General features: G+C 47.6%; 1 protein-coding gene across 1 annotated transcript in view; it reads right to left on the bottom strand.

The window, feature by feature from the left end:
• ST3GAL2 (ST3 beta-galactoside alpha-2,3-sialyltransferase 2) overlaps positions 1-9,294 on the bottom strand; it is a 43,201-nt gene extending 33,907 nt beyond the window's left edge. Inside the window, exon 1 of the mRNA XM_081030537.1 lies at positions 8,982-9,294. The gene's annotated coding sequence lies outside the window, so the exon portion shown is untranslated. The remainder of the gene's footprint in view (positions 1-8,981) is intronic.
• Between the last annotated feature and the right edge of the window lie 9,046 nt (positions 9,295-18,340).

Below are 18,340 nucleotides of genomic sequence, written 5' to 3'. Positions count from 1 at the left end.
TCTGATTCATCTTCCACAGCAAGGCCAAAGCAACCTGCACAAATCCCATCAGACCCCACCTTCTCTCCTCCCAGTGAAACAGCGGACCTCCCAATGCTCCGGGGCAAAGGTGGGACTCCCCAAATGCTCTGTGAACCCAGGTCTGGCTGGCTGAGCTGCAGGGTGACCCTGAGACCAAGATATACCAGGCAGTCCTGGGAGTTGCTGCTCAGCCCAGAGCCCTGGCCCCACCCTAGTGGCTTCCCACCTCAAGGTTAGGTTCAGAATTGGCTCGGTCTTGCCAGAACTGACCCTCCCCCAATGCAGACCTCATCTGACCACACATAGGAAGGGAGCTGGTGGCCAAGCCGGGGAAACCCAGCTGGGATGAAGCCAGGGCCTGTATTTCAGGAAGGAGAGAAGATAGAGAGAGAGTAGTGACACAATAAACTGTCAGTGTCTGTGGGGCCGGCTGAGAGAAGGCAGCTGTCGGGAGGATAAAACTCAAGGCGTCTGTCTCCTCCCTCTTATCAGACTGACCCTTGGCAGCCTGCAGCCTGTGGAGAACAGTCATTAACAACCCCTCTCACACTTCCTGCAAGCACAATCCTGTGACCAGCCCAGCTCATGGCGGAAAGCCTGCACCTTCCTCCCTGCTGGGGGGGGGGGAGATCTTTGAGCCCCTCCCTGGGTCAGACCCCCCCTTCCCATCCTGCCCCTCCTTATTGGGCAATGATCCAAGAAACTTTACGCTCTGCCCAAACTGGTCTCAAGGTCCCCAGTCGTCTTCTGCCCTTTCAGTTCAGGCCTTTACACCCCGGTCCGTGCTGCCTTTTTCCACGGCCTTCTTTCTCTCCTCTACTATGAAACCCTACCCCGCTACCCCACACCCGCTTCCAGGCCATGTTCTCAATTTCTAGCCGAACTGCCAGTGTCTGTGCCAGTGTCTGACCTGGCCCTTCCTGTGATCAGTCTGTAATCCCACCTCCCACCCTTTGCTTTGGGAAAAAACTCTGGCTAGAGCACAGCCCAGGGTATGTGGGGTTGGAGACTTCGAGAGCAGAAATGAGAACCCTACAAACAGTCCCTCCAGGGCCTAACCATTGGTCAGTGGAGGAAGGGAGGAATGTGATGAGAGACCAGATGGGTTTTTCTACCTGAACCCAGGACAGAGGCAGAGTAAGGGCTGAGGGGATTAGGATTGGGACAACAGGAGGCCCAGGGACAGCTCCCTTGACTGTAGGAACCCAAGTTCTCCAGAGAGACCAGAGCAGGCTGGCTGCTGTTCAGTGCTTCCCAGAAGGTCAGGAGAAAGGTGCAACTGACTCCCATGGGCGTATGGACTGCATGTGGCATCCTGTGCCCCCAGCACTACGTCTTCTCTCAGGACATGGCATTCCTCTGGGTCTATCAATGGTTTGAGAGTGGATCCCTGAACAGGTTTTCAAATTCTATATTCACAGATGAGGACTATGAGGCCCAGAGAAGGGCAGTGACTTGCCCTGGGTCACACAGCATCCATCCCCCTGTGGGTAGCTAAGGCAGCAAGAACCCTGTATGCATCCAAGCAGACTGGGACCTGGACTGTGAAAATGGAGGGGTCCCCTTACCAAACAAGCTGTTTCACTTTGCAAGAGCCAAACAGCGCTGCCCCTGAGGCTTGTGGGCCCTTGGCCAGTGGAGGCCTTACCCCGGTCTCACTGGCTGCCAACAGAGGGCCTGCTGGCTTCTCTCCCTGTTTTGCACAGGATGAATAGCAGGGCAGGCCCACAGATCCGGTCCAGGATGGGCAGGAATCGCTAGGATGGACAGCCTGAGTGAAAGAAGACACCCTCCAAAATACCTCACCCAGGTTTGAAGGGAGATGAGGTATCTTCTGTGTTCAGCACAGGAAATGCCACTTGAGATTTAAACTCTCATTCATCCTAGAAGTTTGCTCACTGCTGCTTTAGGGTCAAGTGTCAATTGCTTTTGAGGCACTGAGGAAATTCCTTCATCAAAGAGCTGCCACTTTGGTCTTAGGCTGCACCTCCCTGATGTAAATTGTTTACCCTGCTCCCCATGTCACAGCGTCTTCTTGTCTAGGAAAGTATCAACATTAGCTCCCAACACTGAGAGAGCCTGAACGGGGTCCTCATTCCTCCCTTCGTCCCTTCGGGCTTTCCTGTCTCTCCCTACATGTAGTACCGGGTAGAAGCTTGACAGGCGTGGGTCCAGGGAAATACCAAGTCCTCTGGGACTGGAGGGAACAGAGAAAAGGCCAAACCCTGGAAACCCCCTGGTGGCCTGGCAACCCCACACTCACACATCTCCCCAAAGAACCCAAGAGAGACAGGCGCCAGGAGGAGTCCAGAGGCTCTCACCCCTCCCCCGCCTGGTCCACACAGCCTCCTCTTTGGCTGCTGTTTCTTCTCCGTGCCCAGCCAAGGGACTCAACACAGGCCTGCAGAGGCTTTCATTTCCTCCTAATGCTGGTTCCAATTCACCATTAGTACCAAATGATTGGTATTTTGTCTGTAACTGAACTTGGATGGGAATGAAGGTCGCGGGGGAACTCCACTTATGGTGAGGGGACATTCAAAGTTCTACCTTACCCATTCAGGGCTTCCACCTTTACAAAGACAGTCACATGCCCCTGAAGGAAAAGCTGGCCTAAGGATGGTTTTCAACGTCCTATACCAGAACTATTTGTTTTGTTTTAATATTACTGTTATACAAATAAAAATTTAGCATTGATATCAAAATAAAGAAATGTCCCTTTCAAACCCAAAGGAACCCTGCAAAGAAGGAAGGAGGGAGTAGGAGTGGAGGAGGGGGAGGTGTGGGGGCTGGCCGGAGCAGGAGGGGGCATCCCCACCCCATTCCCCAGTTTCTTCACCTGTGCCTCTTCCTGCAGTCACCTCTCAGCTTCTCCTTTTCACTACCCCTCCAAATTCCCGTTAGCCACACAAATAAATGACTTGTTGATTTTTCCTCACCAGAGCAGTTCCCTCTAGACCAATTAGCTATTTGTGTCTGTTGCTGATCGTCTTCCTCAGAAGGTTGCAGAGCTGCTCAGGCCGGGAGGTCGTTGCCTGCCTGCCTGCAGCGTTCAGACTTTACAGCTGAAGGAGTCCAGGACAGAAAGAGCACAGCAGGGTGAGGACTGCTCTCTGGGGTCCCCGGGTCATGCCCTGACACCTCAGGGCCCTTTGCCTTTGCCCTGCAAGGCGGCCCATTTGGGAGCAGAAGGGGCCTCACCCCCTTACCACACAGAGCTGGCACGGCTTTTTGTCTTCCCATCCTGATCGTAGAGAAGAAGAGGACAGAAAAGGGAAAAGGATGCTGCCAATGAACAAAGATCATAACCCAAGAAGAAATGAGAAAAAGAGAAGAGGACAGAGAACAAAGCCCATCAGGGCGGGAGGCCCACGTGCTGCTAGCTCCCCTCCCACCTCAGCAGCCAGCGGGGTGAGGTCAGTAAATCCTACCCTTTCAGGGCTTCCTCATTTACAGAGAAGTCACATGCCCCTGAAGGAAGAAGCCGGGCTGAGGATGGTTTTCAACATCCCATGCCAGAACTGTTTGTTGTGTTTTACTATTGTGTATTTATTATACAAATAAAAATTTAGCATTGAGATCAAAATAAAGAAAAATTACATTTCTTCTCTATATTTCCCTGGTTCCTGGCTCACCTTATTGTACATGGTAGTATGCACTGCATTCATAGATGGCAAAATAACAAGTACGTTTGAATGCCAACAGCGGGAATCGAGGGGAACAGTCCTTTCCACCCCAGGAAGATGACCTTCTGTCTGAGAATCTGTGGGGACAAGTGCCTTCAGCAAAGCTCCCCCTGCCCCCACCCCAGCGAGGACCCTGCGCCCTTCTTCCCATTCCTATGAGAGGAAACTTCCCTGGTTCTCAGCTAGAAAGCTGCGGCAGCCCAAAGTCCAGCCCATGCCCTCTGCCTTAGGAAAAATCTGCAATGGCAAAACGAAAGCTCGATTGACAGTATGTTGTAATTACAATAATGAGTTATAAATGAGCACCACAAAGTACTCTAGAATGGCTGGTTAGGGACACACACACACACACACACACACACACACAGGTGTCCCTGATGAGCACGGCATAACTGGGGGAAAAAGCCTGTTTTCCCCAGATAGCAAGCAAAGTTCACACCCTCTCTTTACTTAGGAAATGTCACATGGAGATGTTTGCCCCAATAGTTAGCAAAGACTTATTGTCAACAAGCCTTCTGAACTCAAAGGGCGGAAAACCTAAGTTTCCAAAGAGCTGGGCCAAGGTCTTTTAGTTGGCAAGGGCTTCAGTAAGTGGAACATATATCCGTGGGGGACGTTGGGACATGGGAACTGAAAGCAGGAAAGAAGCCCACCCCAGGGTGAAGTGTGAGGAGACAGAAGAGTGAGGAGCAGGCATGCTGAGCCTGGCCCACAAAGCTGCAGCTGCTTTGGGGATGTACAGAGCTCCTGGGGCTTTGGGGCCCCACCTCCACTAGGCTGAGGCCTCAAACCTCAGGCAGCTTGGAGTCAGGAGGAATGAGCTCATCAGGATTGTGCTGTCAGCATCCTGTACGCAGCAGCTCCTCCAAAGTACGGACACATCATCTTCTGCAAACTCTTCCTCCCCCAGACCGGCCCATTTCAGCTGAAGAAAGCAACCCCATCACCCCAGACACTGAAATGTCAAACCTCATCAAGTGTCGGTTCCAGAAGATGATATCTACTTTCACAATCTCTCTAGAATCAGTCCCTTCTTTTCCATTCCTACTGCCAAGTTCCAGCCTTCACTAGGTCTCACCTGGACCCTAGTTTTCCATTCCCCCCTCCCTTCTTTTTTTGTCCCCTCTGATCTGGCCAAACCCCGCTGTCAATCTGCTCTCTGCCTGCTCAGAAACTTGTCAGAACTAAGTACTCCCTTTGCCACCCGCCAATTCAAGTTATTGCCTAGCACCTTTCTGGACTGATCTCTTGCAGTACCCATTTCCTCTTTTTCTGGGAACTGTAGTTTTCGGATACAGTCTGAGTGGGGCTGCCTACTATGCCACCAGCCCTTTCCTGACCTGACCAAGAGAGGGGTCATGGTCCAGGCTGAGCCAACCAGGCATTTCCTCTCTGGGAAGTGAATTCCAAGCTGTGATGACAAAATTACTGAACACAGCTGGAGCAGATTTATCCTGGCGACAGTGGTACACTGAAGAGACTGGCCTTTGGTTCCTGTCATACGCACTCCAAGACCCTGAGGGGACCTGGGTCCTGAGTCATCTCTCTGACCCATAGCCTTCCAAAGAAATCCTCTCCTGCCAAAGTCAGCTACGTTGTTGCTTGTAACCAAACAGGATCTCCTCATTGCTTTTTGAAATATCTCTCCTAAGCTCTACCCAAAAGGGAAACTCCCTAAAAGTCCCGGGATGGGGATGGCCGCTCTCTGCACGGGTTAGCCTGCACACCCCTCCAGCCCACGGGCACTGCTGGAACTCTACTTGCCCCCTCAGGGCCCAACCCAAGGCCTCTTCTGAACCCTCTGCAGGGATAACTTTTACATCCTTCAAACCTACAAGCCTCTGGCTGTCCCTTCTGTGTACTTGTCTTATCTCCCCCCTAGAGGACAGTGACTATCTCCTCCATATCACCCAGCATAATTCCAAGCTCAGTCATATTCACCCGGCTCTGGGGACAGACAACCGAAAGGACAATTACAGGTTTGCGGGGCAAGGCAGACAGTGAGTGACCAAGAGCATGGGTGTGACATCAGAAAGACCTGAGTTTGAATCCCTGGTTCTCCAATTACTAGCTGTCTGAGTTTGGGCAAGTCTCAAAAGTTCTGTAAGTCTCAGAACAACAATGCCAACCTCACAACGTTGCTATGAGGATTTGATGAGCTAATCCGTGAGAGCATCTAGCATGCTGCCTGGCTAGCAGTAAGCACTCAGTGAAAAGCAGCCATTATTCTAGCTGTTAGTAGCTACCGGTTTAGCACAAGCTCTGTGAGAAGGTTGGAATCAGGAGTCCTGGGGCTTGCTGTGCAACCCACACGGGCATCTCTCGGTTCCCCAGTAAACCTTACGTGGGTCTATACCTGCCTTTTAAGCCTGACAAACAACAGGTGGAAAATGCTTTGGAAAGGAAAAGCACAATGTAAGGGGGTCCTCCCACTTTTCTAAATTTCAGAGCTTCCCAGGTATCCTGTCCAGGGTGTGGCCACGGCAGGACTTCACTTTGCAGGCCTCCAACCTGCTGGGTCTGACACAGGGACACGGCAGGTGAGGGCCTGGTCCACTGTCTGCTTCAAGACCACGCAACCACCCCTTTTCCAAAGCCCTGGTTCCTAAATGTTCTGCTTTTGTGGGACCTTCCTTCAAATCACCATGGGGCAGTGTCTGCTATGTGGTTACAGCGGGACTGGGAGTTCAGGGACCACAAGTCACCCCTGCCATTAACCTAGCCAAAACTGGGCAGCATGAGATTGAAAAGAAAAAGGCAAACACAGTGCAGCTGCCAGAGTAAAACTGGGTGGGGACGCGAGGTGGAAGGAAGTCTCTCATAAGACTTTACATCTGCCTGGATTAATCTCCCAAGCAACGATGGATGGCTCCCAACCAGGGGTTCTCAAAGTGCTATCTCCAAAGTACAGGGCAGAAAAGCAAATTTTAGGCCCCACCCACACCAGCTGAATCAGAAAACTCTGCTGAGTGGGGCCCAGCAATCTGTGCCTTAAAACAGCTCTCCAGGGGATTCTGATATCAGGTCAAGTATGAGGAATCCTACCCTCAATCTTTAACCATAAGACCTTCAAATATTTACTGAACACCTACTATGTGGTAAGGACCAAACTGGGTTGTGTCCTTTCACAAATAAGGATACATGTGAAGAACTTCCACAGTCTAATGGGAGCCAAAATCAAGAACACAAATACACAAGGCAGGATGTGGTATAGAACAAAGCAATCAGTTTCCCAGGCCTCTCCCCATCCCCTACACCTCAGATCTATTCTTGCCGTGACTGGGGAAAAGAGAACACAGTTGGGCTGGGGGGGTGGGGACCCATCCCTGCTGCTCTTTTGGACTCCTCAATCACAGGTAGTTTTCTTAAGAGTGATTCTTGCCCCGAGGCATGTCTTGGGTCCAGAGGCCTGGCAGGTGAGGAAAGGCTCCCATGAGGCCACACCCACTTATTCCTAGGGGCTTGGAAATTGGCCCTATCTGGGGTTCGGGCTCAGAAAGTTCAGAGGGCTGTGAGCATGCCACAGCACATCACAGCAATGCATTCCCAGGCAGGGTCACTCCCTCAAGCTTGCACGCTAGTGTGCACATGCAGACACACACACACACACACACACACACACAGACAGTTGGCCCCCTGGCCTCCCTTCCTCCATTCTCAAGTTACAAGGTTAAAGGCATCCTATTCACGGCCAAAGGGGTGGGATGAAAAAAGGGGTGCTGAAGCAGGGAACCATCTGGTTCAGATCAAGATTGCTCATTCAGAACCCCAAGAACTCCCAGAGCCTTCCCCGCCCTCTTGATGGCTCAGATTTCCTTCCCTCCCTCCCCCAACTTCCCACTGGGAAACTGAGGATTGGGCTAGAAAGGGACAACCCAAAGGCAAATCTGTCGAAGGAAGACAAGAAAACAAAAAAATGAATTATACAGGCAAGTCTGTGCCACCTCTTTGAGCCCTGGTTCCCTTTTCCCTTCAAATCCTGAACATAAGGACTAAACTTGAGATCACCGCCTACAGACACTGTGCCTTCCTCCAGAGCTCAGGGCACCTGGCAGGTGGCCTTCCCTGAACCGGGAACCCCCTCCAACTTTAGCAGCAGAAGCAAGATGAAGCTTAGGGGTGTGGTCTCCCAGCCTACTCTTATGCTACCATCTCCACCAAGGTAGGAGGTTCCCTCCATCTCAGAGGGACTTCAGAGACCACCAGAGGAAGGGCCAACCAACCAGCTTCTAGGCAACTGTCCCAAAGACAAGATGGGAGTGTGAGTTACTGGCCAGTAATGACTGTTCCCCTGAAGCCCTTTGGCAGCTTCGGCTGAAAGAGGCTGCCAGTCCCTTTCTGCCACCAGCACCTCTCTCTCCCCTTCCTCCCAACACCACCTTAGACTGTTCTACAGTGCTTTACACAGCTGTAAAGCAAGAAGCAAGATGGGAGATGGACGCGGTTGGCAAGAAATACAAATCGAAAGGTTAACTTGAGCAAACAAGAAATGGGTGGGTGGCTCTCTACAGGTAGGGAGAGCCAGAGGTGGGATATTGGAAGGGGGAAGGGGAAACAGAAGTGGTAGAAAGCTAAAAGGGAGACTAAAGTGAGCTCAGCCCAGAGCTGCAGCAGGGGGCTGGGAAGTTTGGTCCAGTCACAGACAAATGACTGGAGAAAAGAAATGACTATTCCATTCCAAGGCATGGGCTCAGACCAGCTCCCACAGGCCTGGGGTATGGCCTTGGCCAAGTTCCTGGCTTGTGCGGTGCCTCAGTTTCTCCAAAGGTAAGGAGGTGAAGCTGTTAGGTCTTAGCAGAGAGAACTGGGCCACTGGGGGTGGCTAGGAGGCAGTGCCAGGTGGGGAAAGAGGAGAGGTGCTGATGGTGCAAAGACAACCTCAGGCCAAGAGGAGCGAGTCAGGGGTCTCCAGACAGTGCAGAGGCCGGGAGCGCGCGGGGTTGGGGGTAGGAACTAGGTAGTGGACTGGAAGCCGGGACTGGGGCAGGGAGTGCTTCCCAGGGCTGGAACTGGGGTCTGCCACCAAGCAGTCGCGTCTGGAGGGCTGGGAGCAACATAATGTGCAGAAGCAGAAGGCGGGGATGGGGACTGAGGCCAACGCAAGCGGACCTCCGCCGCATGGGGGGAGCACAGTGCCCCGACCCGGGGGAAGTTGTCCGGGTGGACAGGGCCAGTCTGGGCCATTGGGCCGAGCCAGCTGCCCGCGCAGAGGGGGTTCGGAATAGCTAGCGGCCCGGGGCGCCTCGCATTTCGCCCGCCCTCATCCCGCCCGCGCACCTCAGTCAGCCCTGGGCGCCGCGCGGGCCATGCTCGCCGATCCTGCCGCCGCCTCCGCCGGTGCAGAAAGCCGCCGCAGCCGCCGCCGCTGCCGCCGACGTCCGGACCCGTTAGCTCCGCGTCTCCCTCGTCCGCCCGCAGCAGGCCAGTCCCGCCCTTGCCGGCCCTGCCCTACCGGAGCGAGCCGCCACCGCCTCAGCCCGGCCCCTCCCCCCACCCCAGCCCAGCTAAAAGGGAAGGGTGGGGGAAAGGGGGGCGACTGCCCCCTCCCCACTCACATCCTCCGGGGCTCTCCCCTACCTCCCCTTTCTGTACGCTCGCGGGCATGCTGGGATGTGGAGTCCAGCCTGCGCTGAATCGGTGGGGCTACCCCGCATTCAGGACTACCACACCCAAAAGACAGCGCGCGCGCCCTAGGGATTGTGGGTTTTGTAGTTCATCCAGGGCTCAGGGGGTCTACAACGCAGGAGGGGATGGTGGTGGTAGTTGTGGGGGGAATGAGAAATCTCCGTTCCCAGGAGGCCGGGCTCCCTGCGTATGAAACATAGATGTGAGCTGTGCGGTGCTCCGGGCTCAGGTATGATACCTGAATTCCCAGGAAAGTGCAAACTAATCCAGGATGTCTCTCAGACGCAGCTGTGGCCAGCTGCGGCCGAGCCGGAGGGAGGAGAAGCCTCCGCCCAGCGAACCGCACCCCGGGTACCGTTTTCATTCGCGCCCGCGAAGAGCCATGACCTGAGGCCAGCTTGGCTTCATGCCCGGACTTTGCAAGCCGAGCTGTGGCGGGGTTGCTCCATCCAGGCCAGAGGAGAGACAGCTCCGGGAGCTGCGTGGGTGTGGGGTTTTCCCTACCCGAGAAAGGGAAGCGAATGTGTCTGAGTTTCCTGGTGCGCTCACACGCTGGGGCACCTTCTCTTTCCAGTCTCACTTTTCTGTTAGATGCCCTTAGCTCCCTACTGTTTAGAGTCAAGTGCACACGTTTTCCATGTCTTCTTTCCCCACTTCCAAACCTAGTTCAAATGCTCTATGAAGCTCCATGTCGGCCGTAGTTTCACCCTCCAAGCTTCATCCCCTCTGGCACAGGGGAGGCCTCTAAGTCAGTGGTTCTCAAACTGGCATGTGGTAGTTCAAACATAAATCGCTGCCTCCACCCTCAGTTTCTGTTTCATCAGCTCTAGAGTGGGCCTGATAATTTGCATTTCTAGCAAGTTCCCAGGTGCAGCTGACAACTGCTGGTCTGGGGAACCATTTTGAGAACTGCTTCTGTTGGTGTTTGTTAGGTAGAGTCCCTCTCCCCGATCCCTCCCCTCCGCCCACCAGGAACTGGTAATTAGTATCAAAGTCCTATTTGATGTCAACTATTGGGTAGAGTTCTGACAAGGTCAGCTCAGTAGAATCTGCTGCCTCTGGGTGAGCTCTGACCTAAAACAGGCAGGGGAGTGCGAGGTGGGGAGGTGGAATCCGGATTTGTCAGGTATCTGAGGGTGACGCTCACATCTACCCAGTAGTCCCTCCTTACCACCGGCTGTCCTGAAATTCTGGGAGCTACAGACTTCTGAAGAGGAAACTTGGTGACTATCACCCTCAACCATGATCTCAGACTCTTCAGCTGTGAGGTGACAAAGATTTTTTGCTTGACCAGCTCCTCTGAGATCTCTTCTCCCATAGGCCTCAACCTTGGCTTCTAAAAACTACACTCTCAACACAAATTATTTCACCACCCTCCTCCCTCTACATTAAAAGACTTAAACACAGTAACATATTTTCTAACAGCTCAAGGTGACATCCCTAGGATGACCCTAGACCTCTTTAAAGAGCCTGCCTGATAAACCTCAAGGCTGCCGAGAAAATTTACTGTTTGTTCTAGCCAACACCTGGAGACAGCCCCTGACTACCCCTTCTTAGAGCATTTATTAGAAAGGGCTAACAATTGTGACTCCTTCCACTGTCCCTTTGAGATATATATGTGTCTCCTACAACGCAGGAGTGTCTTTCCCAAGGACCTGAAAGCCATTCCTGCCAGGAAGGATAGGGCCTCTGTCTCCCAGCCTCTGTGGGAAGATAGAGTCCTAACTTCAGTAATTGCCAGCGAATAGACACAGCTGGCCTTGTCAGCAGTTACACTAACCAACCCTTTGTCATTTTTCACCTCCCCGACTCTACCGAGCCCCTGCTCACCTCTCTCTGTTCTCCCTCATTCTCCCTTTAAAATGGCCGGTTACCTATGGACAAGTCCAAGATGAGTTCAGTTCACTCTGGCCCCTCTTCCTTATTGCAATCGTTATTACCGGTTAAAATCTGTTCTTACCACTTTAAACAGTACCTGGCTTTGTTTATCTTTGACAAGCAGGATATCAGCTCTGAGTCCTGGGGGCCCAGGCTGTAGCCTTGCTCCCTATCCACCAAGGGCCAAAAGGATGGTTAAGTTATCCCTAGGTCCTTGGGCGAGTAGCATTGAATACTTTTGTACTTCCTTAGATTTTTGTCCCTGTCACAGGATGTGGGAAACTCAGTGATCCACATGCCACCCTACGGTCTGCTGACAAAACCAGCTGCCAGGCCCTTCCTGCAAGGCCTTTGCCTCTGCACCTGAGTCTCCTGCAATGGTAACATTCCTTCACAGGTAGAAAGTAAATGAACCTTTTTGAGTTTACGTCCATCTCCCAAATATCTGTTAAAAGATTATTCAGGGAGAATTAAGATACCCTTTCATGGGCCGAACAGAGAGACCCTTTCTATCCCTCATCTCCAATAGGAACCCCCATCATCACCCTCACTGCTTCCCAATTAGATGTTACATTGGTTTACCCATTTTCCCTTGCGGTTGTGCTTTCTCATCTTCTCCACGCATCCAAATTCCACCTGACTGTCCAACGTCTACCTTGAGTTTTCCTTCCTCCAGAAAGTTCTCTCCAGTTGCCTCAACCCCATGTGAACCTCACCCCTTGTGCAGCACTTGAATTTGCATCATTCATTTAAAAGCCTAGCTTTGTGCTTGCTTCGGCAGCACATATACTAAAAGCCTAGCTTTGCTGGTGAACTTTGCAAGAGAGGCAGTAAAACAGGCAGGAACACTGTGGATGAGAGCAAAAGGCTTTGGAAGGAGATGGTTATTAAGTAGAAAGGAACAAAGAGGATCTGGCTCCCTCGTCCCTGGGTTTCTGTTTGGGGACAAAGCTTACAGTCAGACCAATCTGGCAACTTTCACACCTAACAGTGTATGTAACCCAGAGCAAGTTATACAGTTCTTTCATCTGTAAGATGGGAATAATAATGATACACCCTACCTCTTAGTGTTGTTGTAAAAATTAAATGAGGAAGAAAAATAAGATTTGGATAAGATGACTGTCAAAAAGAAATCAAATAGTCTATACAGTTAATATGGTCCCAGTACCAATACTAGCAGGTTTTTTGTTGTGGTTGTGGTTGTTTTGGGATTTTTTTGAGATGGGAGAGAGAAGTAGATAAATTGATTTTAAAATTCATTTAGAAAAATAACAAGCAGGACTAGTCAGGAAATTTTTGAAAAACAAACAATAGTGAAGGGCATTACCCCTCGCAGAGATTAAACATATTATAAAAGTACAGTTCAAATAGTGTGATAGATCCATGACCTACAGCTACAAGTCTAGAAATAAACTCATGTACCCATGGAAATTTGGCATATGGTAAAGATACATTTCAAATAAGTAAAGGGAAAAATGAATTACTCTATACATGTGCAGGGACAATTGGGGAACCATCTGCTAAAAATTAATCCAACTCTGAATAAATTAGTGAATCTAGGCAAAAATCACCAATGGCTACCAATATCATGAAAAATGAAGACAACTGGAGTCATCTGAAGACAAAAAGATAACTGACCCGCATGGAAGTATGATACTCTGAAAGTAGAATCAGAAAAAGAAATCTGACAATATTAGTGTACAGAAAATACAGGTGTCAGAGGAACATGCTATTTGAAACCATGGGGCTGCAACCAACAAAATTCAGAGAGAAACTATAGGATAAATTATCTAGTTTCTTCAATGAATACATTGCAATAAAAAAGAAGACATAGAGGAGAACCTGTAAATTTTAAACAGCCATGTCAACCAATTGCAATTGCAATGTATAGACTTTATTTGAATTCTGATTTAAACGAACTGAAAAAATTGTATGAGAATAGGGGAAATTTGAACACTGACCATTGGATACTAAGTAATTATTATTAATTTTAAGTGTGCTAATGGTGTTGTGGTTAGGTTTTTTTTTAAAGGCCTTATGTAGTGATATATTCTGAAATCATAGTTATGAAATGATAAGCTGTCTGGGATTTGCTCAAAATAACCCAGGGCTGGGTGAAGGTATAGATACAACAAGGTTGGCTAAATTGATTATTGTTGGGGCTAGGAGATGGTGGTTACTGGGGGTTCATCATAACATTTTTTCTATTTTTGCATGTACTGAAGTTTTCCATAATAAAATAGTTTTAAAAAATTTCAGTCAGAGTTCTACCTCATACCTAGCTAAAACCCCAAACCAATAACAACCAACAAAATCCAAGTCAATGGGAAAATGGAAGAAACTTTTACAATTTATATCAGAAGTAAAAGGCTAATACAAAGTGCATTTGCAAATCAGACCAAGAAACCAATAGGAAATGTGAAAAGGATATAAACAGTCAGTTCACAGAAAACAAACCACAATGGTTCTTACATGAGAAGATGCAGAGCTTCATTTCTTTTTTTTTTTTTTTTGTAAAATACATATAATATGAAATTTACCATCTTAACCAATTTTAAGTGAACAATTCAGTAAGTACATTCACATTATTGTGCCACCATCACCACCATCCATCCACAGAACTCTTTGCATCTTACAAAACTGAAATTCTGAACCCCTTAAACAATAACTCCTCACATTCTTTCCTCCCCCAGTTCCTGACAACCACCATTCTACTTCTGTCTATGAATTTGACTATGATGTCATATATGTATGAAGACAGCCTTTGTCCTTTCGTGTCTGGCTCATTTCACTTATTATAATGCCCTCAATGTTCATCCATACTGAAGCATGTGTCAGGATTTCCTTCCTTTTTTAGGCTGAATAATTTTCCATTGTATGTATATACCACATTTTAGCCATTCATCTGTTTATGGACACTTGTATTGCTTTCATCTTTCAGCTATTGTGTGTAATGCTGCTATGAACATAGGTGTACAAACATCTCTTCAAGTCCCATTTCCAATTCTTTCAGTTATATACCCAGAAATGAAATTTCAGGATCATAAGATAATTCTGTTTTTAATTCTTTGAGGAACCACCATAATGTTTTCCATAGTGACTGTGCCATTTTACATTCCCACCAACAGTGTACAGGGAGTCCAATTTCTCCACATCCCTGCCAACACTTATTTTCTCAGAGCTTTACTGTTAATAAAAGAAATGCAAATTTAAACCACACTGTGATATCATTTTTCACCTATCAGATTGGCAAAGATCAAAAAGCTTGATAACTATCTTGGCAAGAGTGTAGGGAACAAGGATTTTTGTACACTGCCAGTGTGCCTGAAATCCATACAGCCTCTATGAAGAGCAACTTGGTAATATCTTCAAATTACACATACACACACCATTTGACCTAGCAATAAAAAATAATTTTAATTTAAAACATTTTTTTCAATTACAGTTGACATTTAATATTATATTAGTTTCAGGTGTACAGCATAGTGGTTAGACATTTATATAATTTATGAGGTGATCCCCTGGATTAGTCTAGTACTCACCTGGCACTATACATAGTTATTCCAGTATTATTAACTATATTACCTATGCTGTACTGTACATCCCCATGACTATTTTCTAACTGCCAATTTGCACTTCTGAATCTCTTCACTTTTTTCACCCAGCCTTTCACTACTCTCCCATCTGGCAACCATCAGTTTGTTTTCTGTATCTAAGTTTGTTTCTGTTTTGTTTGTTTATTTTGTTTTTCAGATTTCACATATAAATGAAATCATATGGTACTTTTGACCTAGCAATTTCTAAGAAAGTATCCTATTTGACCAAGTTCTTAGTTACATACAGAGATAGTTGTTACACCATTGTAAGAGCAAAGATTAAAAACAATCTAAATGTTGATGATCTAAATTAAAGATTAAATGAATGAAATGGAAAGAAGCTCCAACTGGTGGTGTCTTTTGTTATCATTTCTTGACTGGATAATAAACTATTTGAGAGCAGGAGACTGGCCTTTGTAAGTCCAAATGGACCTTCAAGAAATATTGATTAAATTAATAAAATTACTTCTTAGCCCCTGGTAGGAACCCCTATTGAATGGGGAATTGGCAGGCAACTCAAGGAGGTTAAGTGGCTTGGCTTGTCCAAGGTCATTCATATAATATGTACTACCTATTCCTTATGTGCAAAGCACAGTAGTAGGCACTATGAAATATACTGAAATCAAAGAATTGGACCTACCTCCTAAAAGCTTGGGATCTAGTAAAGCACTCTTGCAGACATTGAAAATACCAAGCTTTTAAAATTGTCCTTTCAATGATATCAACGGAGATTATTGTTCTGGTGGATAAATTGAGGCACAGATCAGAGAAGCAATTTCTCAAGGGACATACAAAACGGCAGAAGGAAGGTGCTGATTAAAGCAGAAGTTACACTTCCATTTGTGCCCCATCCTTAGTGCCCTAAGAAACTCATTTCAAGGGACCCACCTCCCTCCAATGTCCCATATTCTAGATCAGCCTTCTCCAAGGTGTGCTACATTATTGGTCCTGTGAAATGCTCCTCTAGAAAAGGATTCCCTATTCTAACATGTTTGTGAAATGCTTTATGTATTAGTCTACAGGTGCCCGTGCATATAGGTATTTTGTTTTCCTAGCTTTGTCCACTGAGAAGTCTTGACAGCAGTGACAGTCCATTAGCACACTGAGCTTAAAAAAAAAAAAATGAGGTGAAATTCACATATTATAAAATGAACATTTCAAAGCATACAGTTCAATGTATTTAGTACATTCACAATATTTTGTAACCAATACCTCTAGTTCCAAAACATTTTCATCATCCTGGCAACCACCAAAACTGGTATGTTTTCGGTCTCTATGGATTTACCTATTCTGGATATTTTATATAAATGGAATCATACAATGTATGGTCATTTGTGTCTGACTTCTTTCACTTAGCATGTTTTCAAGGTTCATCTGTGATGTATTAGTATTTCTTTTTATAGCTCAGTAATATTCCATTGTATGGATAGGCTACATTTTGTTTATTTGGTATATTGATTTTTAAAAGTTGTAAGAAGAAAATAAACCTGTCTACCTTTGTTTAATGATTCAAGCAACACTTGTTAACATCCTTTAGAAGCACTCTTTGGAAAATACTGCACAAGATATTTGCCAATGGCAATGGTCAGGCTTAAGTGAAGAGGGGCCATTTAATGGTAAAGTATACTTAATAGCTCTCTGGGAAGTGTTTACTGTTTGGTTACTCTTTCAAGTCTGTGTTTTAATTTTTAAAAACCATAACAGCTATTTCATTTTCTCCTTGGAAGACCCAGCAGGAGCGTTCAATATCCTCTCTTCATCCATTTCCTTCATCCAATTCCCATCTCTTCACCAGTCCCATTGTAGTCAATGCTGTTGGTGACATCCCTTTACAGGGATGGTACAACCATTTTCCAGCTGTTGTATTGGCTGCTAATAGCTCACAGTGTCACCCTTCTCCAGAGAATTGTCCTCAGTCCATGTAAGCTGCTTCTCTCAGAGATGCCTGGGAAATTATGCTCATCCCTCCCGACCTCCCAATGACCCCCCAGCCCATGAATGACTGAAGTGAGGGACAAAATCCAGCTCTCTTGCTTCTGAAAGGGACACACCTTGTGGTGCATTTTATGTTCCAGAGTTCCCTGTAGGAGCAGATTGAGGCTAGACTTAGCTGAACCCACATCTTTGCTTGGTTTCTTCATCTGCCCTATTCTGCTTCCCTCATTGCCCTAATAAATCATTTACACAAGAATCCCTGTCTCAGGCTCTGCATCTGGGAAACCCAACTTAAAATCTCCCTGTGGGCAGTCCTGAATCCCAGAGAGATTTCCTGCTACCACCAGCAGCCACACATCTCATCCAGGGCCCTGCAGATGGCACCTCCTCCAAAAAGGCTTCCCAGACCTAAACTCTCACTCACTGGCGGCATATTAGTTTGTTTAATAATAAGGAAGTTGGATGCCTACTCTGGCCAGGCACCATGCTAACCTCCTTATGTGCATTAGCTCATTGAATCCTCCCAACATAGATGAGGTAAATACTATTGTATTCTTACAGATGAAGAAACAGGCTTTGTCAAAGGTCAAGTGGCTTGCTTACACGGTAAGAAAGTGATGGGAACTGGGGAGGATTAGTATAATTTCACACCCTTGTATTTAACCACTAGATTCTAACCTATAATACAACATCAGAACATTTTTTTATGGCTGTCAACCCCATGTGGCTCTGTATATGGTCAGACAGTGGGACCATAAAGTAGAAAGCTACGTGTTTTTGTAGATGACAGATTGCACTGAGGGCTTCATCTTATTAAAACCCCTCTTTGAGTATCTTTGTTTCTCAGGCTGAGAAGCGCGGGTGACCAGCGTGCCTGCCTTAGGAGTTTGGGTGAAGCCTCTGAGCTCCTTGGGGCATGTTGTTTTCCTTGAGCTCCTGTCAAAGCTGCAGCTGCAGGCATCTCTGCCTCCCACTTCACTGCAGAGAGGGATCTGCATTGGTGAGAACAGCAGCAGTGGGAGGCTGCTCATCATTTCCCTGGAGGCCTTCTGGGTTCACAGAAGAAAGAGCAGGCACTGAAGTGTGGGAAGGAGGATGAGACCTGGGACAAGAGAAGAGGAGGGAATGACTTTAGTGGGAGAAGACTGAGGGAAGGAGAGAGGTTTGGGGGAGGAGGTGGAGAGCTGAGCGGGGAACTGCTATTCATTCATTCATTCATTCATTCATTCATTCAACAAATTGTTTTAGCCACCTGCAATGTCCTAGGCACTGTTCTAGTGACTGAGGATACAATAGTGAACAAATCAAAGACCCTGCTTTAATGGGGCAGCATGGGAATGACTCCAGCTAGTCATTCATTTATTTTATTTATTTATTTTTTTATTTCTTTACATGTCTTTTTTTTTTATAGTTTTATTTTATTTTATTTTATTTTTACATCCCTCACACCGTGAACCCCCCTCCCCCCATCCACCACCACCCCGACCTCACACCGAGCCATCACATTATACACATAAAATTATAGTTGGCATTCATTAATGTCCAGCCTCTGGTGTACAATGCCATGACCAGGCATCCACAGCATCCCTGAGGTGGTCTCCC

The sequence above is a fragment of the Rhinolophus hipposideros genome, assembly GCF_964194185.1.
Source record: "Rhinolophus hipposideros genome assembly, chromosome: 21".
In the NCBI taxonomy this organism is placed as follows: Eukaryota; Metazoa; Chordata; class Mammalia; order Chiroptera; family Rhinolophidae; genus Rhinolophus; species Rhinolophus hipposideros.
Note: the sequence above shows the minus strand (reverse complement) of the source record. Positions and strands in the feature narration are given on the sequence as shown.